The 24,609-nt window shown below is 37.9% G+C and overlaps 1 long non-coding RNA gene across 2 annotated transcripts in view; it reads left to right on the forward strand.

Annotated features, from left to right (window-relative positions):
- LOC148213610 (uncharacterized) overlaps positions 1-5,374 on the forward strand; it is a 66,185-nt gene extending 60,811 nt beyond the window's left edge. For both annotated transcript variants that reach the window (XR_015794219.1, XR_015794218.1), the window contains one exon: positions 4,360-5,374. This is a non-coding gene — a long non-coding RNA (uncharacterized LOC148213610). The remainder of the gene's footprint in view (positions 1-4,359) is intronic.
- The last annotated feature ends 19,235 nt before the right edge of the window (positions 5,375-24,609 follow it).

Consider the following 24,609-nt stretch of genomic DNA (forward strand, 5'->3'; position numbering starts at 1 on the left):
ATTTTTAATTGTAATCTTTAGTTCCTTCTAGTTCCCTCTAGTGTCCAAATTTCAAAGTCCCATCCTATCATCTTTTTTGTAAAGAAATTCAAAACAACAGCATTTTCCCATGGGAAGGATTCTTATAATTAATTCTAAAATTTAATTTCAAATCCATCTAGACCCTTAGTCTGTTTGTGACTTTTCAAAATCAAAGTTCTAATCACCCTTTTGCTGTTTATCCCGCCCCCCCCCCCCATTAAATCCTTAAACTTGTATTTAAATTTTCTTTCATTAAGGATTGAAGGAACCTCACATGGTGTTTTCAGACTTGTCGATCTAAAGGTTCTCAATAGCCAAAGAGCAGTTAACAAGCAATTTCTGAAAATTATTAGAAAAGAAAGTATGCGAACTTAGTGTCCTTTTGAAGGAGCTGCTTGTGGTTTGAGCAATATGGCTATTCCCTCTTCTCCCAGAACTCTAAACCCACCAGAGGCCTCTGTCTTGTGGTCTCCTCATGAGGATCAACTGTCTGGAGCACTTGTGGGCGATCTCAAGTCTTCTCCTTGTCTGGAGAGGAATTACAAAAAGCTGGTCTACTCGCCAGCTCTTCATTTCCACCACAGTCGTCAGCTCTGCATTTACCAGAGCTGTCTTCAGTTCACCATTTCTTCCCTGGAAGTCTAAGATCCTTGTCTGCCTACTGATTCTTGCATTCATTTATTTTAAAGACAACCAGAGTGGTTTACTGGTTAATGCTAAGCTAAGTCAGTGGTGTCTGGGTTCCTAATTCTGCCATGATCATGAAATTCATTTTGTGATCATAGATCTGTCATTTAGCTATCATTCAGCTTAAAAATCTCAGAAGACTGTTGTAAAATAAGAACGAAGTGGGAACCCTCTAACACATTTTAGAGGAAAAGGCATTTTTCTAGTCTCTTGCTTTTAAGAAAAGGTTAAATTTTTGTGAGAGAAGTTTAAAAGTTTAAGAACATGTTTCATTTCACAAAAAATCTGGCTATACTTAATACCCAATAGCCCCATCTTGGAGATAGTTAGCGACATGGAGGAAGGAATAAGATCTGGAAGTCAGGTGCATGCTAGCTGAACACCAGCAACCCTCTTGTCTCATCTAACATTACTCTGGGCAGTCATTTACCAGGAATTTTAAGAAGACTTGGATTAGATCTGACACAAGTAGAAGTTACTAAACTTTACACAGAGAATTTTACTTGCTAGAACATCACCCACGGCAAACAGAACTGCGGAGCTGAATCCAATATTTCCTACTGCTCCTCATGCCAAACCTGGAAGAAAACATTGTAAATAACACTCTTCATTTCTTGGACCATGTTAAAGCTTCCCTGCAGTAAACCATGAAACATAGTCTTTTTGCAGTTTCTTCTCTAATACTTGGCTCTCCTGATGGAGTCACAGCTTTGAGCCAACCATTTATCTTTGGGGCCACTCTCTGGCTTTTTCCTGCTGTTAAATAAAGCAAAAAAAGAGTAGACTGAGAATTAGGGTTCTGTGGTATTCTTGTAGAAAGGTTAGAATGCAATGAGTAACAGTATCTCCTAAGAAAGGTGTCATTCTCAGAGAATGTTTGTTACTGATCTAAATATAGGATTTGCAAAAAAAAAAAACAACCTTTTGCAGCAGGAATGCTGAAGCTGATATCAAGTTGGAGGTACACATCCTCTATTATTTCTATTAAACCAAGTGACAAATGGGACTTGATCAAGACATGGGTATTGTTTTTGCTATTGTTTTCATGATTCTCCGCAGGCTAAGACATTCTCCTATGAACTTCGAGATTCTTTCAGACCCTTCCATCTGCTCTTCTGGCTTCACTCATGTAGGCTACATCTGAACCACACAAAACTGCCTTTCCAAGCCTGATGCCCTCAGATAATTTGAGACTATAATTTCCCAAATTCCTGGATGGCAATGGAATTCCCACCTACCCATTGGATGTATTGCTTGGGTGAGAAACCTGGGAATTGCTGTCCCTACACATCTGGAGCACACTGAATTGAGGAAGGTTGTTACTGTATTTCTGATGGCAAAAGTCTGAAAATGAAATCCTTAAAGGGTTTAGCATATTTACATATTTGAAGGACCCCCTTCTTTTACAAGAATTGACAGCCAATTGCAATCACTATCTGAAGGCTTAGTTTGCAACCCAAAGTGATGCAATAAGATTCCTCTTTGGTCTTTATGAGAATCAGGTACTTCCTCAGTTTATCAAAATGAGTTCCAGTGTTTATTATTTATTCTTAGCTAATATTAGAGGACAGAATGTAGAATTTGAAATCAACTATTTGCATAAACTGAGGAAGCAGCTAGTGCAACGAATTGCTTTCAGACATTATCTTGACATTCTTGACTGAATGGTTCATGGAAATATGATTTCTAGGGAATAAGGTAGGAAGAGGAGGCTGTTTATAGAATGATGCTTTAAATTATTTTTTACTATAATTTTTATTAAAGCTTTTAAACAAGAAGCTAAAAACTAACACAAACTAATATAAAGCAAGGAAGAAGAAGAAAAAAGAAAGAAATCAAAGAAAAAGAAAAAAAGGGAAAAGGGAAAAATAGAAAAGACAAACATAAAGAAGTGGCTTGAATGATGCTTTAAATTAATTTGAATGCATACAACCTAAAAATAGGGCAAACAAATTCTAATTAATAAATCACCTTGATAGCAAGGGCTGAAATATTGATCAGCACCATTAAAGAGCCTATTTTTTAGAAACCTAATGTGAACGACAAGCAAGCCATATATAGACCGAAACAGAAGAGAGAACATTTGTTTAGAACGTCCCTTTCAATGTCTAGAAGAATGGCATGGTATGAATTTTCAACATTCAAATGGTGTGGGGGATTTTAAAAAAAGCCTGCCACTCCCATTACTGTATATACTGTCAAAAATTATTTCATTCCTGAAATTTCTCTCTACTGTTACCCCATGAAGTTTCTTCTCATTGTCAGTTGTTTCAGTTCAGCTCTAAATACAGACACTTCTCTTCTTATAGGTATATTTTAAGCAGTCTATATTATGGTGTCACAAATAACTTGATCAGATAATTATATATGTGCAGGTCTAGGGATTTAATATCAAACTTGTGGAGTTCCCAAGCCTAGGAATCATATTTTGAAAATATTCAGGTTTGTATGACCCTGTAGGAGACACTTCTTAGTGCTGTGCAGAATACCTGGGGTGTCAAGAGGGTGATCACAACAGTGCAATCAAAGCTCTGCCTGGTTTTTATAGGTGTTACATATGCCATCGTGGTGCCATGTTGACTTTTTGACTATAACCTGCAGACACCTGTGCAGAATACAGTGGTTTCTTTAATCAAAAATGTTTCAAACTGGGCAAGGTCTGATTGCCTACATATAAATCTAAAAAGGAAATGGTCTATGACCTTTCTGATTTCAGCCTAAGTAGGTGTGGACCAATTACAAGAACAGATTAAAGAATTCCTAAATAATTTGATTAGCTGCCAAAGTCAGTGTGACATTTGGTTATGAAGGGGAGAGGGCAAAGATTACATAGAAAGAAAACAAACCCAACATATTGTTATCAAAATTAATTGGCTTTTTTTAAAAATGCAAAATACAAGGAATTTTGTGCAATATTGCTTATTTGTGGATGTCAGAATATATTACACAGCATGTTACACTAAAACAACCTTTTTGACTCATCAGATATAGAACATATCAGCTCTTGTTTCTCCAGCCATTACATCATTTATAAAATAACTGAATTGAAATGGAGTCAGAGTAAAAATTTCCCTGCTTGACAGTCCTTGTGGAGACAATATATAAATAAGACTGCCAAACATGGTAGATCTTGTCAGTCAGATACAATCAGTTCCAATAGTCTGTAGTCCAGAATGGAATGACAGCTCCTTCCCCACAACATTTCATCATAAATGGTACTGAAAGATACTTGACTGAAATGCAACATGAAGTCAGATTTTGTAGTTAAAATATTATTTTGATCTGAAGACAACATTGAACAAACCAATTAATGTATGTGACACACCTCTATATTCCAATACAATAATGCCCCCAGAATATTAAATATGATGGCCAGATCATCTCTTTCCTTCTCTTTTACACATTTGCAATTTAAGCTTTGCAACACAATAACTTTTTTTTTCAACTCTCTTTTTGGCATTTCTACTAAACAAAATCTAATCTAAAGGTAAGATGTTCTTTCCCATAGTGTAAAACTCACTAATTGATAACATATATAGAGAAGTTGATGGATTTTATAACATTTATTTATTTGAATAAGTGTGTGTGAGTATTATATCCTCAGTGTTTTCAATAACCTCTGAGCTTTTCTTTCATTTCTGGCTCCACCAGCAACTGAACTTCCCAAAGGCTTTGATCCAGTCCCATCACACTACTTAGACCTACTTGATGAAGCTCTTTGCTCTTCCCCAAAGACCAGACGAGGATCTCATCTTCCAGCAACATAACATTCTTCTTGACCTTCTTTCTGTGAGTTTTCTTGGCACATCAGGATATTTGCCATTGTTTCCTTCCTTGCAGGGCCTCAGTTGGTAGAATGGTTACAGACTCACTCATATTTCATTGTGGCCCTATGACAGTACTAACTGCATTGCTGCTTGCAGAAAGCCTTGCACTTTTCATACTTGCCTTGTCACAGTGCCGTCTTTGGATTTCTGTGGCATGCAAGATATTATTCCCAGTTCCCAAACACTAGATATTTCCTTTCTGATTTATTTTACCTTCTGCCTCTTTTTTTCTTTTCCATCTTCCTGATATGCATTGGTGTGCATAAGTAGTAATGCACTGGTGTGCACAACTAGCTAACTATAGGAGGGATAGTTCTACCAAAGACCAACAATTTCACTCCTGTTATCACTCTGCACAGAGGTTTGGAAAAAGAATATAAAGATGCAAAGCATCCTATAAAACTATAGAAGAAGAAAAAAAAGAGGTCATCCTCAGGAATGTCAGATTCAGCCGGTGCGGCATGGCTAGGGACTTGCCCAGCCGCGCTGAGTCAGTTCCACTGCCTGAGCACAAGCAAAGGAAAAAGGGGAAGTGGGAAAACTGCGAACCGATTAATGGGCCAGTTGGGACCGCTTAACTAAAAACCGCAAAGCGGATATTTTGTATCGGCGCCAATTAGCCTCGGCCACTGTAGACAAAGGAGTGAGCAGCGGCCGGAGGCAAAGCAATCAGCACGTGATTGGGAAACCCCGGCTTTGCACGCAACAGAAAGACCCAATGAAGACTACAACCACGCCAGTGGGGTAAAGCAATCAAGAGACAAAAGAACTGAACTGAATCTGCCATTTCGGTGAAGGGGGGGATTACTGCGGGTGATTTGTAACCAAGCAATGGAGCAAAGCGCGGGAACGGGGGGGGGGACTATAAATTGTATTGTAAGATTTGCCAAGCCAGTCCTGGCTTTGTCTGTAATTATGTACGTTATGCTTGAGTAAACTTCTTTGTTGAACACACGTGTCACGAGAGTTTCTCTAGTCGAATGGGGTAAACCTTACAAAGAAAGCTTAATTTACAAGCCGAGGAAAAGTTTAACTCCTTCTAATGAATGGCGCTTGATGGATTAGTTGTAATTAAATATATTAGACAATATATGCATTTTCTATGGAAATATTCAAGAATTAGTTCAGCCATTGTTGAATGCCAAATGAGTTGGCAGCTACTTCAAGAAAAATAAGGCGGGAAGCAACTGTTTACAATGTTATCACAAGCTGAGCTGGGATCAAACTCAACGAAAGAAAATTACAGATCACCGACTGAAAATGAGAATATAAGAAGGGCAGAACAGCTATAGAAGCTAATCGTAAAGACTTGGTTGGGTTACCTAGTGGAAATCCAAAGCATCCAACAACACTAAATTATAGTGAAAACAACAAAACTAATTGAAATGCTGTAACTTCATCAACTCCATCCATATTGTTAAGGTAAATCCAATCAGCCTGAATCAAAGTCAAATGCCAGCATGAATAAAGACATCTGAACTTCCCTTTCAAAAGAAGGAAGGGTCAGTTTCTGCTGGACCTCCCTGGGAAACAATATGTAAAATAAAATTTAAAAAGATATTTTTAAATGACAGAAATACGGTTCTTCAGAACAATCTGAGTAGAATGCCTCTTTTGGCTGACTTCCTTTAAAATACTTTTCAGGAATCCTAAACACTTCAATCCAACCTTTTGGGGGTGGGGGAGGGGAAGATGTTTAAGTTACTTTTTCCAGATGGCTTTTTAAATGCTGCATTATTAACAACTGTTTCATTTTTCAAATATAGAAAAAGTGTGGTAAATTCCCATTTGTTACATGAACATGTCAGTTCAGTTCATCCAATCTTCAGAGAGAAGCACTTCTATTTTAAAGGCTGTGCTTGAGTGTATGTTATGCATTTGCTTGACCAATCCATTTGATGCAAGCCTCAAAGTAATATTTTGACATCAAAGCTCTTCTACATGAATAATGCATCTACTAAGTGCAGGGAATCAGGGTCACCATGTAGCTCTTGCCTTTTGCTCGGATGTGGAAATCGTAATGACATATTTTATAAGTGCATTCCAAATCAAAGAAAACAATGTAGGGATCACAGAGAGGACAACATTTCAAAAAGCATAAAAAAGAGAGGTGATCTCTTTGGGAGGAAACATGTCAAGTTATAAAGCCCAACTAGATCTTCACTTAGTCTCTTTTCCATCATGTACTTCAACGTCATTTTGATTTTTTACAAATCACCCAACATGCAAGAAATTAAAACTACTTCTCTAATTTCTTGTTCCTATAAGCCTGCCAAAAACCTCACCTCTCTTCCCCCTCCTCCGCATCCTCCTCCGCATCCTCCTCCTCCTCTTCCTGGTTATTATCAGCATGTTGTAAATATATCAGCGTGTCAGTGGCTATTATCAGATAATATTTTTTTATTTTTTTTATTTGATTTTTATAGCCACCCATCTCAACAAGTGACTCCATTTTTATTTATTTGTTAGTTGCAGGGCAACGATGCCTCTGATAGATTGTATTACAGAATAAGCCTAAGCAAAATCAGCTGGTTTACTACAACCGATAGGATGAAATGAAAGTATGGCTGAATGAAGCTGATCACACTGGAGGCAAAAAAGATGTAACACTGAGATGCAGAAGAGAAACAAGAGGGCATCAAATACCATTGGCAGATTCGAGAACTATATTTGGCTGCCTTGAATGTCAGTCTTTGAAAAGAAAAGAAATACTCAAAGGTTATTCACTGGTACTTTAGTTTGCAGGCCATCCTTTTGGGATGTACATTCTTCAGTCCATCGCTCAACTCAAGCACTTAGTACTTTTTCCATCGTAGTATGACTGTGAGGTGTCCCAATGGCCTACAATTGAAATCGGTATTCATCTAGAATGGGGGCAATTAACTGCAGTTTAATTTTAGCAAGATGGAGTTTCTGTAGGTAGGTTTTTAAGTTTATGTTCCCAGCTCCAGGTTTTTCTACTGTACCAGGGGGCTATGAAAGAGTCACCGTTATTCAACCTATTTCTTTCCCCTTTGGTGCCCCTGGTAGCTTGAAATCATCCTCAGCATTATTTTGCTATTACCTTTTTGGCACACTATTGCTTTTTTAGGCACAACAACAACGATAGCATTGGATGTTCTCCTCCAAGAGCTCTCAGAAGTTTTAAAAGGACCTGAGCAAAGGGCATGTGAAGTAACTCAATAAGTCAGCTGACATCTAATTTTACATTTAAATTAAATAAAAAGGGAAGACATTATATAAATATCACAGAACAAAGCGAAAGGAAAAAGAAAAGAACCATGTCTCTTATATAACCCCCCCCAAAAAATATAGTACCCTGCCTGCCCACCCCTGCCCACCCACCAATCATGTTATGTTCAACTCTCAGCTCAGTTGGAGATCCTGTGGAAATTTTGTCCTGATGCCTGAAGGCTGTTTAGTCTGGATGCAATAAAGCAAGCTAAAGCTGAACCCAAGAAAGATAGAGTTGTTGTTTGGCCCCCACAACTCCATCAGCTCCAGCATTGTTTCTCAATGGGGTAGCATTGCCTCTGACATAGATTTGGGGGTCCTCCTGGACTCACAGCTACTGCTGGAAAGGCCTTTGCCCAGTTCTATCTGATGCACTGTTTATGGCCTTACCCGGAGCAAGAAGACCTTGTTACAGTGATTCATGTTCTCACCACTACTTGTTTGTATAATGCAATGTACTCTTTACATTGCAGTATACCAGGCAGGCTTTGAAGACCACTCAGAATCTGCAATTGGTCCAGAATGCAGCAGCTCATATCCTGTCAGGTACTCAACCCTATGACCATGTTACATCAATTCTTTGGGCCCTGTACTAGTTGTCAGTGGGTTTCCAGATATAATCCCAAGTTGGTTTTAAGCTATTAAGCCCTGGGTACTTTCAGGATCAACTTTTCCAACTGAATTTGATCCATCCAAGGCACCTCTCCTGGCAGAAGTTGTGGGCAGTGCCCAGTTTCTAGGAAATGAGTGGGACCAAGGCTTTGAAGAAATGTCCCTTTGAGATTACCCAAGCCTTCTGGAATGGTCTTTCCCTGGGCTCAGAACTGGCCCCGTCAGTAATATCTTCCTGGGAGCTAATTAAAACTGAGTTACCCCTGAAAGCTTTTGGGTGTTAATTGTGATATTGTTAGGGAGGTAATTTTAATTAATTGATTTATTTCATAAATTTTACTGTGGACATTTTAATTGTTGTGCCTTATACCCTTTGGAACATCATTCCCTCTGAGGTAAGACTGGCCCTGACCCTACTGGCATTAAGGAAATCCCAGAAAACATGATTTTTCAAGCTGGCTTGGGGATCCCAGGGAAATGGGGATCCCACAAGATGGTTACACTATGAGTAGGATTCTCCTGTGGTCTTATTTATATTTGTGCTTAATCGTGGTTTTTATTTGTTTTAACTATTTGTTTCATTGTACACCACCCAGAATTACATTTCTGAGATGGGCAGCTATAGAAATCAGATAAATGACTAAATAAACACCTGTTGAAAATCATCAAGAATTGTGAGATGTGGAGATATGTAAATTTAATAAATAAATCAGTAGTAACCCATGTTTCCCATAATCACATAATACATACTGCATGACTTGCTTTAAAAAACAGAAATATATCCTTTGGGAATATTCACAAGTTCCTAATCATATATTTTCTGCTTATTATCTATACTACGTAGAAAGTAAACAGAGCACAACACAAGGGTTGTGCTTGGAGAAGGGTAGCACAAAGACACTGTTTTCTCGGTTTCCTAAGATACAGCACTGTAAATTTTTTTTACCTTCCTATCTTATCAATAAATATAAGGAAGCAGGAAAAATTCAGATTATCACAGTAATACCACACTGTGATACAGCAATAAAAGAAGCAATATTTTCCTGTCTGCCAAAGATCTGGACCCATCACATTGAACTTCCATCTGCTGATGGAATAAGCATGTAATCTCACCAGCAAAGATGGAAATGAAGTGACCTGCACCTCAGCGGAAGGATCTGAAATAAAGTTACAAGGTATTAACTTCCACAGAGAGTACAACTTATTTGTTTGTTTGTTTGTTTTTATTCACACTTTATAGTGTTTACCATGCAGCTTTCTCCTAGAATGAGAATGCATTTATAGTCCAGCAACTCAGTAGCACTGTATTTAAGGGTCAAATTTTCTGTAAAGGGGTTTATGACTTGTCTTGCTAAATTACAGCATTGCACCTTTCTCCTTCCCTATCAAGTATGAGTTGGTTTAAAAAGAAAAGGGGAAGGAGGGCAAGTCCCACTGAACTCAGCAGATGGTACTTTTCAGGAAAGTGCTACTTTTTGCAACAAATGATAGTCCAAATGGGAAGATGAAGAGATCAGTTGAGAGCGCCTCTGTTACTTCCAAAATTATGGCTGCAGTTGTAAGAGCTGGCAGAATCAGAGAAATGAGTACAACTCTTTCCATAAATCCATCCTCCACAAGGCCTCATAGGAATTTTATTTTTCCATACAGGTGTGTACCTACATCTACTATTGTGAGCAGGAAGGGGATGGCAATTTTTTTGCACAAAATTTCAAGAACCACTTGGATGTTGGGGTATTGGATATCCTGTGCATTTTTCTCTATGACTTCTTTTTCCAGGGTTTGAAGTGGCCTTTGCTTACCATGAAATTTGTGCTGAATCCTGATGTGATTTAATCCTTCATTCTGGATATTCTGTGTGCCGGTTTTCAATTCCTACTTTTATCCTATGCATTAGTCTCCAGTCTAAAATGGTCCTTGCTTAATTGTTGCATAAGACTCTAAAAGTTATCACACAAAACCAAACCCAGAAGAAAAAAAAAAGTGGATTTTAAACCTAATTATAATGCATTTCCTGAGATTCAGACAAAACAAAAATCAGAACAACTTATTGAAGACAACATAGCATATAGAGATTAATGTGGTGGTTGCTCCAGCCAATAAGTGGGTTGGATCTCCTCATCTATTCTGCTTTAAACTTCCTGACAGAAGATTGTGAGGAATTGTCTGCAGATGAATCAACATAGGTTTAAGATAAAATTAATTGATTCACCCTTATCACAACCTAGTAAATATTATCTCATATTGGGTGGTAAGAAACAGCAGTTGTTATAAGATCAAATTGCAGAGAAGAAAGTATTTGAAGATATTGAAAGCTTCTCAGCCCATAGTTCTTCAGTGGTGAACCAGCCATCTTTTATTAATTGTTAGGCTCAATCAATCAGTCTGCCCATTCAGCAAGGTTATAGCCTTAACTTATCAACCAACCAATTACTTTACAGCATTAGTAGTTTTTATTTCACAGCATCCTGACCCTTTGGAACCTCTCGCTTATTCCCTATATGTAAGCAAATTTGAAGAACGATGTGCATTTTTCTTCTTTGTCATGTTTATGTGTATACAAAAATCACATTCTCCAGAGACAGAGAAATAATTCAGGCACAATATGCTAGTATAAATTATTCATCCTGTGTAAAAGTCCATTCTTGCAGGAGGAAATAATTCATTTCTTCAGACTCAAAAGCTTCCTGACAATGCAGAGGTCATAAGCATATCTTTGTACCTGTGTATCAAAAGCTTTTGCACTGCATTTCTGAAAAGGAGAGAATAAAATAAAGAACATTTCCTTAGAGTTGCCAGACATGGGTGAATGGTAAAAGGCAGAATTAAAAAGATGCCAATAGAAATATTTGAAATCCCCATATTTTTGCCAGTTTTACTCATTTTTTTTAAAGATGCAACAATATTTTGACTTTTAATTTAAGTGGCAGAAGTATAAATATGTGTGCCTCCCACCTAAAGCAATCACTTCTGAATTGGGGCAACAAATACATGGATTTAAAGAAGTAATAGCTTTGATCAAGATCCCTTACATGAGTGGACAGCACAAACACCGTCCCTCACACTTACAGTGATTTTCAAACTTGGCAACTTTAAGATGGGTAGACACCAGCTCCCAGAATTCCTCAGCCAGCATGGTGGGTGGGGAATTCTGGGAACTGAAGTCCACTCATCTTATAGTTGCCAACTATAGCAGGTCTACATTGCCTTAGATTCCAGAGTTTCAGAGTTCTTATGCAGTCTCCAGAGCTTTTCCTAAAGCTGCTGCCACATTATGAGTTTTTAATGTGACAGAAGAGGGAAGTATATTAAGTACCTTTAATTTGATTTAAGATTTTTTTTTCCCCCTGGTCCAATTAATTCTCTGTTCTGCCCCAATCCCTGGCATTTATTTATTTATTTAAAGGATTTATATGGCTGTTCACCCTACAATAACCCTTGGCAGCTTGCAAAAAGAGCAATAAAAGCATAAAACAATGAAACCACCATCAAAAAGACCATTCCTGGCACTCATTCAAAAGCCAGGAGCGGTCCTCAGCCCAAATCAGGTTACATATTTCTGTGTTTCCATAACACCATGCCAGAGGACTTTGTGGTTTCCTGAGCTGCCATTTGCAATCTTTCAGGGAAAGCAGTGGGAAAACCACTGGAACAATCCGTCTGCACACGAGGAATTCATGCTTCTTTGGATTCATTCGAGAGATTTCTTCAGCAAATAAGCCAAGAGCCTAAAATTAGGAAAGAACAATGGCTTACATTTAGCACAAATAGCAAATTTGGAAGAAAGGTTGAGAAATACAAGTGTCTGTGTACTTACTCCTCATATATGATATTCATTATATGTAAGGAATATAAACATGAGCAAGCCTGAAGAGATTTCACTAGTTCTTCTGAAATCCAACCTATGTTCTCTGCCTAAAATTCAAAAGTGTTGCTTGAGAAGAAATCTTCAATTGTCTTTAAACTTTCATGTTAGATGAAATTCTGTGGCAACTTCAAATAGACAAAAGCTTTCTGAGAATTTAAACTAGAACTAAAAATAATAAAAGTTTGAGTATGTTTTCATGTATTTGTTTCCATACAGATAGCTTTTACTCAACCAGAGCTTTCAAGGCTCTAAGTCAATACAGGCTTAATCATTCCTAACCCCCCTAACTTCTCTTTGCTCCTCTATTGTGAAGAAATCACATTTTTAAGCATCAAGAAATGTAACATAACAGAGAATGTGGTACTCTTCCCCAGACACAGCATCTTTCGCCATCGTATTTGTTTTTGTAGGCAACCCTGGTCAGGAATTCTCACTTGTACACAGTAAACAATTCTTCAACAGCATTAACTTGTTCTATATCATGTTAACCCCTGAGAATCATCACATTGATTGTGACAGGATACAATTGTGATAAACAAAGAAAGCTCAACCCTGCCACTTCAAAAAACTTTACATTCATTATTTGCCATTTTTAACCCCCTAGCAAGTTGGGAATTTTGCTACAGTATTCATGTTTTTACACTGTTTAGAAAAAACAAAATAATGTAAAGTAAATCTCTCCTATTCCTTATGTGAGGCCATCGTTTCACGGAACTAGCACTGAAATGGGACTCATAGGAGTAACACAGTATAAAAAGCCATTTTCATCATCTTTAAGTCCATTTGGAATATAAGTACAGAAAGGCACAAGCCCTCGAATCAGAGCAGCAAGCTGATGGTTAGGATTTAAAACAATCATTACAATCAAGTGTTGCTCTTTTTAATTTGGGAATTTGGGTCACAGCACCCAAGTGTTGAAATTCAATGCTCTAAACCACATCCACTTTTTTATATAGTCAGAGTCGTGATGGGGGAGAGAGAGCGGATGACATCTCTATGTCTGTTATAATGAGCAGGGACTGGCATTGTGAAAAATGAGCATGCACCCAGTGCCTGATAGATTAAAAAGTAGATGATGTCAAAATAAAGAAAAGTATGTAAGGTGTCAGCCTTCATAAATAATCCATGTCAGAGCAAAACAGAAGAAAGATGTACTCTTCATCTTAGAGTCAAGGAAAAATAGTTGCTGGGTGTCAGTGATAGACTCACAACACTGCTTGATAATGCTTCTTGTAACTATAGAGCCCCAATTACTTTGCAGTGACTATTTCTGAAATATTATAGATACAACTGCCTTGCCCTGACCCAAATGAAACATCAGACATTTTTATGTACATCCAGATTACCCTCCAAGGAGAGGCAGCAGAGAATTCCTGTGATGGGAAAGAGGGAATCTCAGTCAAGCCTTGTCAGGCTGGCAAAGTCAAAAAACGAGAGCTATTGTGATCCTGGGAAAGATCTTTATTGTTAGTTGACTGTTGTTACAGATTCTGGATAGCCTGCCAAAGTAACTCTCCAAGTCAACATATACCTAACTTAACTAAGGTAGAGTTGCCCTGAGTCTCTTTCTTATGGTTCCCCTTCCCCTGGGCTGAGGCATCTCTTTTACAATGGTCTTCTTTCCTCCTTCACTTTGTTAGACATGACATTATAAAAACACTGGGAACCTAGACTGGCCATAGCTATGGGTAGATATATCTGGCAAATTTTCATGGACATACTGATACTCTTTTCTTAACATATCATTTTCTGGAGCAACTTTTCCTAATGTGGTTTTGTGCCCTTTCCTCCTCCAGTATGCATTTCTGTACCTTTTCTAATTAAAAAAACTACAACTCCAAGTTCAGAAAAATGTAAATTTTAAAAAACACAGTCAATTCATAAAAAATTAAGATGGATGTTCTCATCCATCCCTAGCTCTTGCTTGGACAGTATGGATTTGTCAAATTTCATTTTTTAAACAGTAAATATGTATGAAGAGGGAATATTAACAGCATAGTGTATATGATGAACAAGTATTAAGAATTCAAAACCGAGTTATAAAAATATTTCCAAAGCAGCCACATAAAATACCCAAGATGTTTTCCTTTGAATGTAGTTACCCAAAATAAGAACTCTGGATTTTTGCACTTCCATACATTCAGTCTGATAGTTTCAAAGTGACTGGTAAATCATTGTCCTTTGGGGAAGGATGCTTAAAATTTGCAATATCATGGCCCCACAAAAAGAACGGTGGAAAGGGATTTCTGCAACCCCTCCTCCTTGAATAAAATGAATGACTTCATAGTTGGCAAAGAAATTGATATAACTCCTACTTTTAATAATTACATTTTAATCTACCTATCAAATTAAACAATATAGAACTTTAAAACTTTATAAAGTTAAACTCTTCCACTAGAAATAAAGAAACAAAAACTAAATCCATATTTTAATGAGAGGGATGAACTTGCTTACTTTCACACAACCCTGAAATCTGGGTTTCATTTTGAAGGCAGCCACTGTCATTCACCAAGGTGAGGGGAAGAAGGAAAATGGTGTTTCCTTGCTTTCCTTAAACTGCCCTTAAAATGCTGCAGCTTCCAAAACACTGACAGAAAGTTGTCTTTGGAGCATTCTCTCCCAGCCTAACCCTTCTTCCCCTCCATCAAATTCTCTCTGCAGAGTGAGGACCAGGTCAGATGGTCAAAGGTTTGCATGGGAGTCTCTAGCCCTCCTGGCATGATTACTCCTCCTTTGGAAAGCAAACGCAGTGAGTGAAAAATAAAATGAAAAGGACACTCAGACTTCATACAGTGTTCTGGAACCAACATGTTCCTTTGCATTTAGCATACTTGTGCATCCAGCTGATAAGCCACTCTTTTGAAAAGGACTTGCAAGGAAGGTGACCCTCCATCAATTGTCTCTCAACCCCTCTGGGATTGTGACCCACACTTTCAGAATTGCTGCCTCAGGAAATCCCTCCTTATAACTAATCTATTCTAATACCTTGCAACTCTCTTAACATCTTCCTGCTAATTCCTTCTGGAGTTTTAAAAAAGTTTTAGCAAGTTTACTTTCAAAGTTACATTGCTAACTTTTGTGTTTATGGTTTTGAAAAATACAGCTTTTCTGTTTCAGGGGAAACAGGCAGTTGGTGGATATTTCCAAGACTGATATATCCCATCTAGAAACAGAGAGGCCTCTAAAAAACTGCAAGGAACCACAGATCATGATCTGAAAATTGCTGAGCTGGAGGAAGGAATGAGGGTATAGGTGCAAGAATATTGTTGTTGATTTTTTTATAATTTTTATTGAAGATTTTAATCACAATAGCAAAAGCAAATACACACTAAACTCAAAAAAAGGAGAAATAGAGAGAACAAACAAAAAGTGCAGAGAAAAAAAGAAAAAAGAAAAAGAAGAAAGCAAGATAAAGAAAAACAAAGGAGATATTTAGAAAAGAAAGAGAAAAAAGAAAAGAGAAAAAGTTACAAAGAAGTGGCTTCCAATCTTCTTAACAACAGTTATAAATCCATTTATATTTTACCCTCTCTCTCTTAAAGTTACATCATAATTTTGTTCTTTCCATAATCTATCCTTTCTAATCATCAAATCCAAAAATCACAAGTCCATTTTTTTTCTTTTTTCAGCAAAAAGTCCATAAGGAGTTTCCAGTCATTAATAAATATAGTAGTTAATTTTGCTGTCTCTTCTAGTTCCATCATCTTCACCAACCATTCCTTCATTGTGGGTATTTCAAAGCCTTTCCATTTTTGTGCAAGTCTTACCTCCTTGTTTTGTAAAATCCACCAACTGTCTTTTCTCTTTGATGTCAAACCATCAACATTCCCACAAAGGTCTATTTGTTTAAATAATGGCAAAAGCACTTTCACCAAAATGTTAATCTTTCAAATTTATACAGTTCCCTTTATCCATTTGAATAAACATTTTTACTTTTTAAGTCAAAATCTTATTAAGCTCTTTGCTGTTATTTTAAACTTTTTAAAAAATATTATTTCCTCTTTGTTTTACTTTCTGTAATTTGGAAGGAAGGCTGACTCGCCAGTGGTTGTTTTCTTTATTCCGCTATTTCAAAGACCTCTCTTCAACTTTAAATTGATTAAAGTGAGGGTTTGGTTAATGTCTTTTAAAAGCCTGCACTGCAGGTGCAAGTGTGCAGTATCTCCCTCATCCTCCAGCTGCTCTACTCACAAGAAGACCATAAGACTTCCATCCCGCAGCCTCCTCATGAGGATCAGCTTTCCAGGGTGCAGGTGGGCACTCTCTCGGTCTCTCCTTTATCCAGAAAGACGTCACCAACCAGAAACCACTCCTGGCCACCATTCACTATCGCAGTGCTGTCTCTGCTCTTTTGGAGATGTCTAGTCCACCACAGAATCTCACTCAGAAACTGAATGTTGTTGATTATGATGATGATCCTCATTTCCTCCTCTTCCTCCTTCAAGATGTATTTGTTATCATGGAAGAGCAACAGCAGATTTATGGATTCTGAAGAATTATGTTAGTGGCAGCAACCAGGGGGCTGCTGCTGTTACTGAGCAGAAACACTTGCAGCTTTAAAACAAATTATAATGGAAAAGTGACAAATAAACATCCCTCATGCCTGCCCCCAAATGATAAGCCAACTGACAAAAACTATCTTTAAGTAGTTCTTCCAGCTTTGTTGTGAGAAACCCTCTTTCTTTGCTTCATGGAAGGGTCAGCTTTGAGTTTAGGATGCCTGGAAATCTCCAAAATGGTTCTGCTACCAATGCTTGTTTTTATTGGCTGTTTTCCAAAGTCTCCTGAGTATTTCTCTTAAGGAGAAACCTCCAAAGTCATTGCAAAGTTTTGCTTTTAAAAAAAAAATCTACTGACAATTCTAGTAACCACAGGTGATCAATTTTTCCTCCTGTGTGGAAAGAGTTACTTTATAGGGAATGCTGTGCTGCTGAGAGGCAGATCACAACAACAGCACAGCTCGACTGCTCAGCAACAGGATTTTATATGATTCCCAGGCAGAAATGTGGAGGATTCTCTTAACCAAGCTGTTTGGGCTACCTCTGAATTCTTCTGATGCTTCTCTTCTACAAGAATTTATGTTTTCACTCTGACATGGTCTTTAATGTGGCACCTCTACCCTGAACATATTTCTCTTTTGTGATTGGCACAGAAGAAAAAAGTCTTAAACAACTGAGTAATCAGCACTGAGAAATCTTAAGTTTAAACCACGCTTGAAGTACTACTGCCTATATGTAACATTCAAAGTGCAAGAGGGCTTTGTCGAAACGCCTCTGTAATCATTTTTGACTCAGACCGGTTGATGAAGATTATAGTCATTTTGTAGTTCTGAAGTGCAGCTCCCAGGTAATCCATAAAATAGAAAAAGCCACAAGGAGTCCTGCAAAATGAAGATAATGTACTCTTTTTGTTATTTGTACCACTTAAACCATAATCTTATTCTCCTCCTTCTACACCCAGTTCTGAAGTGGTGATCACATTCAGTATAGGGCCCTTTACCCTTAATCACAGGAGACAATAGCAGTTAAAATATATGGAAATCAGAGATGCCAAATAATTGGGTAGCCATAAAATAAATGTGATTGATTTACCCCATATATTGTTTGAAACAAACATTTGGAATGTTGTGCTAATTCTCTTTTCCTGAACTGTGTGAAGAAGCATCAAAGTTACATGCCCTCCAGTTGTTTCTCCCAAAGTATCAGCAGTACAATGAATAGAATGACTTGTGTGCCGTGGATACAAGAATTGAACTCAGTTGGGTTTCTGAATAGTTCTCAGTTGGGCTGGTTCAAACAGGCAAACTCATCTCCCTGCTGGGTGAACTGACTGCTTTAAAAAGAATGTTTTTCATATTGAATGGTATTTTTATTCTTATTCACACATGCAAGTCCTCACTAAATGATGCCATCATTATTCAGTGGGGAAGCATTCCAGAACTTGCCCCAATGGAAAAGATTGGCAGCGTGGTTCAAATTCAGCCTGGCAGAAAATTTAATTAAATCTGCATATATCACCTAGGGTGCCACTATACCATTGACAGGAGTCAAGAGTCTGGTTTTCATAAAAAGACAGATGGCAAAAACAGGATGATGACTCTCTTTTGCAAAAAGCAGTATTGATTTTGCTCTCTTCTTTTGGGAGGAGACTGAATTCCTTGAACATTTATGGGGTATGCAGTGAGGACGTGTGTCATCTTGGCATTGCTATGCTGTCTTTTGTTTATTTCCTCCTTTCATGGCATAGAAATGTCTCCGATGCTTTTTCATCAGCGAGTGGTTGAATTTCCTTTTCCTTTTGCTAGACCTGGGTGCCTTTCTACCTTTTCTAAATGTGAGTGTAAGGTCAATAGGATCAAAAATCAATTTGCCTGCTAATAAAAGTTACAATTAAATTATTGTGGTTAGGGACCACTTAGCTAATATTATGTTTGGATTCTCTGAGTTTATCTACTAGTCAATACACTAACAATCTCCCTCAGACTGCTAATCTTTAGACAATATTCTTATCCTGCGCAAAGAACGTTAATGGGTTGTTTCATGCTTTTGAAGCTTTTCTGTATACAACTAGAGGCAGGATGGAGTTCCTTGCTCCAGATCAAAAGAATAACAATAACAATAATATATTAAACTTATAGGCTGCCTGAGTCTCAACGACTCTGGGCAGCTCACATCAAACAAACAAACAACAATTACAATAAAATCTATTAAAAATAAAAGATAAAGATAAAAGATGGCACGCACAATGAAGGTCTTCACAGTTCCTCTCAACAACAGCACCTTAATGGTACGGATGGGTTCCAGACTGGAGCAAAAAATAGATGTTGCCACAAACTAATAAAGGGAATGAAGTTTGATTCTGTCCTTTGATCAAAAGCACGAGCAACTGATACTTGCTTCTTTAACAGTTCCCTTACAGGATCTCTTAATTTTTTCTTTCTTTTCCCAACTCGCTGGCTCCTCCCATCCCCGCCCCAGTAATTAATTATCTTGAACATTTATTTATATTATGCTACCTTCCCTTGTATTTGAGATATAAACTTATATTTTAAATATGTGCAAAAAATGATAATTCTTCTGAATTATAATGATTTTTAAGGGCTTGTCAAGTTTTTAAGTGTAATTGCTATGACAGCTTCTCCCACAGACAGAGGCATTTATGGTAAAAACTCAGCAGAGGACAGGAGATTTATGGAAGGGGACTGATAAAAAATGATGAGAATACAAGCATGACTACTTGTTAATACTACTGCTGCCTCTCTACTTGGGATTTTGTTGCTTCTGAGTATTTAATAATATCTGGGAATGTTTTCAGACTGAAAATTGATCCTCATTAAAGAGAAAGGTCCATGTGAAACATTATAAAAGACGTCCCTCTTTTGGAAATACATTATAATGTATAATATATACATTAAGATAAATTGATGATAATTTTATATAGCCCCCGCCCCTTTAAAGCCCCAAGGTGGTTAAAAAAGCTTTTTAATCAATTGTACCTAAGATGAATTTGCATTACTGACACTGGGTTATGTGGATGATTGAACATTTTATTGATTTTAAATAGTTGCCGCTATGATTTATATTGGCTCTGTATGCTTCTGTTCTCTTCTTCCTCCTCCTCCTCCTCCTTAACAAGCATCTGGGAGTGGCTGACCTCTGAGCCAGTACACTGATGCAGATGCTGCTGGACTATGGGATCTCTTATAACAGTTTTCCATGTTTTCTAAGTGAGGATTGTTTTGCATCATCTGAATTGTGCCTGATCATCTTCAGTTTGCTTGGCTTTGGCTCATATTTTCTTTGGTGCTGTTCATTGGCCCTTCCACTGTGTGGGCAGCTTATTTATTTTATTTTATTTTATTTATCAAATTTATATGGCCAACCATCTCACAAGAAGGGACTCTGGGTGGCATACAGCAAAAAATATAAAAACAATAAACACATCAAAAGCAGTCACATTAAAAAGTGTTTAAAAAGCATAAAACACATAAAAGATTAGATCTGTAAGGGAGCCACCTCAAGATTTCACTATTCCCTTGAGATCCCTAGGCCAAGTGACTTAGCCAGGTCTTGAGGAACTTCTGAAAAATAAGTAGGGATGGTAATGAGCTCACTTTGGGGGGTGGAGAGAAAGTTCCATAAAGTAGGTACCACAGCAGAGAAGGCCCACCTCCTTGGGCCTGCTAAGTGTAGTTCCCTGACTGATGGGATCTGTAGCATTTCTCTCTTGCTGGATGTGATGGAATGGGCAGAAATAATTGGGGAGAGGTTCAGCTTCCTGGTCTGTGGTTTGTACCATAATTTAACTGCAACCCTCTCACAGTTTGTAGTTTTGTATTTCATCCTCAGTCGTATATTGTTCACTGCATCTCAGTCTGATGTTTTCATTCTTGAGACAGTTACGTAGAGAGACTCCCAGGTATATACCATAGGTATCACATTAGGAAAATACTGAGTTAGGTCTGCTTTTAACGATGTCCCTGCCTCAGATCTTTATGAGAAGACTGGCAAGATTAGTACCCAGAAAATATGCATCTTTGTTTTCACTTAAATGTTTCATTTCCTCCACAGGCATCAGTTTAACAATCTAAAGACAGCTGTGTAGTTTTGCACTTGATGCTGCTTTCTGTTCCTCCACCAGCAACCCAAGATATTTGAATGGGTTAATCTGCTCTATTTGGATCCCATCGAGATAGGTAACAGACTATGCTCCTTTGTCAAAATATTTGTTTTGTAGGCATTTTCAGGTCAATGGGCAGTGTTTATATTCTATGTGATGTGTGTGTGTGTCTGAGAGAGTCAGTGTGCTGTAGGGGTTAAGATGCTGGACTAGGAATGAGGAGATCCATGTTGTAGACCTTCCTTAGGCATGCAAGCCATCTGGGTGACTTTGGGCCAATTACTTTCTCTCAGTCTCAGACTAGGGTGTTGAAAAACATCTTTCTACCAACCTAGCCCAGACCTATAATCCATAACCCCCAGTGAAGAGGTTTTCATCTTGCAATGGAATGATTAGATGATAGATTAATAGATAGATAATTAAGCCACAAAAAGTAGACAAGGTTGAAACTAAACAAGCTTAGCATGTTGTACAAGGATAATTGCCAAGTCTTTAACTGACGTGTCCGAGAGTCATTTGTTTCTTCCATCCTCCCTGTATTTCTGGGTGCGTGAATAGGCGATCAGTTTTCAGAGGTTGCAGAACAAAGCCCCGATTAAAAAGGATATATTACCCATGGCTGAATAAGTGACCTCTGTTTTCAAAAGTAGCATCTCCATTATTTGGCTCTCATGTGTGTTTGTGTTTCTGATTTTATTGTCCTTCTGATGATAATCAAATGTTTGTTATGTTCATGTGGTTTAAGTTGCCATATTTAACGAAGTTTAATTCCAATTTCTCTTCCTCCTTCTCCTGCAATCCATCTGAAGGCTGAAAGAGAAATGAATTGTTTTCTGGAGGTATTTTATCTGAGATCAGAACGTAAATGAGCCTTGAATTCAGCAAGCTAAACAGATCTGTGGAGAGGATAATGCTCTCTGTCTCTGACACTTCTAAACACCATGCTAGATCTCACTTATCACCATCCAATGCAATGCATATCAAAATGAGCCACACTTCATAATGAATGGCTTTTCTATTTCAGGCATATTTCTCTCTGAGGGGCTTTGCTCAAGAGGCAAATCCATTAGGTTGTGAAGTAACAATGTTTTCTTTGGATTCTGTCAAGGTGTCACTATGGTTACAAGCAGTAACAGCTTTGTCTTGCACATTTCTTAAGGCAGGCTGGGAGAGAAAATGTAAAAATGCTGTCAGTGTGGCAGTCAAGCCTGTGTAGATTTCAAGGCTCTGTTTATGTAGGAAAGCCACTTGGCATACAGCAGGCAAGAAAAGTGTTGGCTCAAAAACGTCTTTAATCCTTCAGGTAACCATAAAATTCCCAAGGAAATGTTCCTAATCCTATTTAGAATAGTGAGGATGTTCTGAAGTGGGAGGGGGGAGAAAAAACAAACATACATACATACATATATTTCTTCTCTAGCAGGAAGTTTGGAGATGTAAGGAGACAAGATAAGGTCAAAACCTCAGCTTTTCCCCTCTGTGGCTGCAGACACCACTCCTTTCATTTTGAAAAGGAGCCTCCTTGGGACCCCTCAGTATGATTTCTAGGTGACTAGATTGGCCAATTCTATCTACTTCCTGTGTACTAATTTGGACAGCATTGCCAACTGAAAAATTATTCAAATGGAGCCAATGAGAAAAGAGAGGGAGATCTGTGCAGTACCTGTAGAATTTAAAATTATCATTGGAAAAGAAAAAATTAAAGACAGAACACAACGAAGAGGGGTGCAGCAAGAGAAAATGGCTATCCAGAACTCTGATCAGGTATGGATGATATAATGCAACATTGTTTTCATTACGATTTTGTACTTGCTTAGAACAGAAGTGGTGAAAAAGGTACAATTAAGGTAATTGTGTCTGCAATCTACCATGTTGATTCATACCTACATGCTACTGCATAGAAATATGAGTCTTTGAATGAGAAACATAGTATGCAATTAAGCTGATTGGATATAATAATAAATATGCAATGTGCTGCAGCAATTTGAATCTCCATTATAAAAACCAGATATGTGATTTATCAGGTAGCTATCCTGAATAGGCAGTGTACATATTTAGAAAGAAGTAAAACATTATTTAAAAAAAAATATTCTACATACCCTAGCTGACACAGCTGTGATTTGGAAGAAGTGTTTTAGATCTTTTTCATACTCAGTACCTCTTTGTAAATCTTTAATAACCTGATATTTTACATGCAAGCCCTCCCCCACCCCATGATCCTCTTTTAAAGATTCCATACACTGAAGCTAAATCTTCAAGCTGAACTGAAAGCCTGAAAAAAGTCAGGCTCCTTTATTCAATTGCAGAGAGATGCTGCAGTTGCACAGGAAATTGCACTTCCCAATCATTTTCAAAACAACCACAGCAATACTATTTTACCAATAAGTGCCTTTACAACGGCCCCTAGTGGACTGATATATGCTCAGTTGTGCTGTATAAATTTAAGTTCATATTCCTCAACCTGCCTGACATCTTGCATCTCCCTTTTAATTAATGTCAGAAGATACTCTGGCATGGCATGTTTTCATATAATTGAATAACCTCCTGCCATTTATTTATTTCCACCTGTTTATGGGGCATGGTTCACAAAAGTAATCCATAGAGCCAACATGATTTCATTTTGAGAAATTAAGTTGCTTTTTAAAAGTCAAACTTTAGAGAGGTGCCGAAAAATGCTGGAAGCAGCCTTTTCAGGAGACTTTGACTTAGCAGCACCACATTTTGGGGTCTGCACAAAAGCCCTAAAAACAGATGGTTTTCCCACTCTAATAGACCTTGGAGTAGCTCTTAAAACAACGTTTCCCTATCCTCATCCAACCCACTTGGAAGCCTGAAAAGTTATTTCTTGCTTATGTTTCTCTATGGCAATTATTTTTCTCATTGCCTCAAACAACAATGTAATAAATAGTTAGAAAGACTGAATGCATTATAAATATTAAAAATAACACTAGCAGTAACAGCCTTAAGGAATGCCCTATAGCATTTCCAGGAAGGTCCAATGAGATAGAACTAGTGTTGCTTTTTCTCTAAAAGCAAACAGCAGTAGGTCCAGGTGTAACTCTTGTGGGAGACTCTTCCAAGTTGGATGTGCCACAAATGAAAAGGCCCATTTCTCTCTACTGCCCACTCAAATGGTGAGTTTATGATGGTGGGTTTCAAGATATGGTGAGATAGTGAAATCAGTACATGTGATTCCTGTCATATCTGCTGCCAGGCTATTTTGGGGTGTTGAGACTGGAAATAAACAAGCATGCAGTGAATCTGATCTTAGACCAAAGAAATATGTCCCTGTATATCAGCTGTAAATTAAAACTTGAGATTTAGCTTGCAAAATAATTCCTTCTGCACCATCTTCAAGGATAGCCCTGTACAGAGCAGTAAACTTGGAAGTGACCATAGCTTCTTGGCCCTCCCTGAATGCTACAGTTCCACTAATATTTGTCTTTTTAACATTTTCAATTTGGTTCCCTTAAGCCCTCTTCTAATCTACAATTTTGCATCACTAGAGCTTGTACAATCCAAATTTCTAAGAGCAACCCTTCAAGTCCCTAACTGTGTCTCTAATGCCACCTTGTGATTGGAGACAGGCTTCATGAAAGTGGAGACTAGACTGTGGGTGATCATGCTCAACTATTGGCTCAGACTATCCTTTTTTCCCCTTGATCTTGCCCCATTAACTATGAGTGATGTTTTTCAGTCCACATGGAATGGGCGGTGGCTTCTCTCCAGGTCTTCTGCTCA

This window comes from Python bivittatus, unplaced genomic scaffold (genome assembly GCF_059951505.1).
Source record: "Python bivittatus isolate LINGU-HERP-01145 unplaced genomic scaffold, Pbiv_v1 ctg000960_np1212, whole genome shotgun sequence".
NCBI classification, from domain to species: domain Eukaryota; kingdom Metazoa; phylum Chordata; class Lepidosauria; order Squamata; family Pythonidae; genus Python; species Python bivittatus.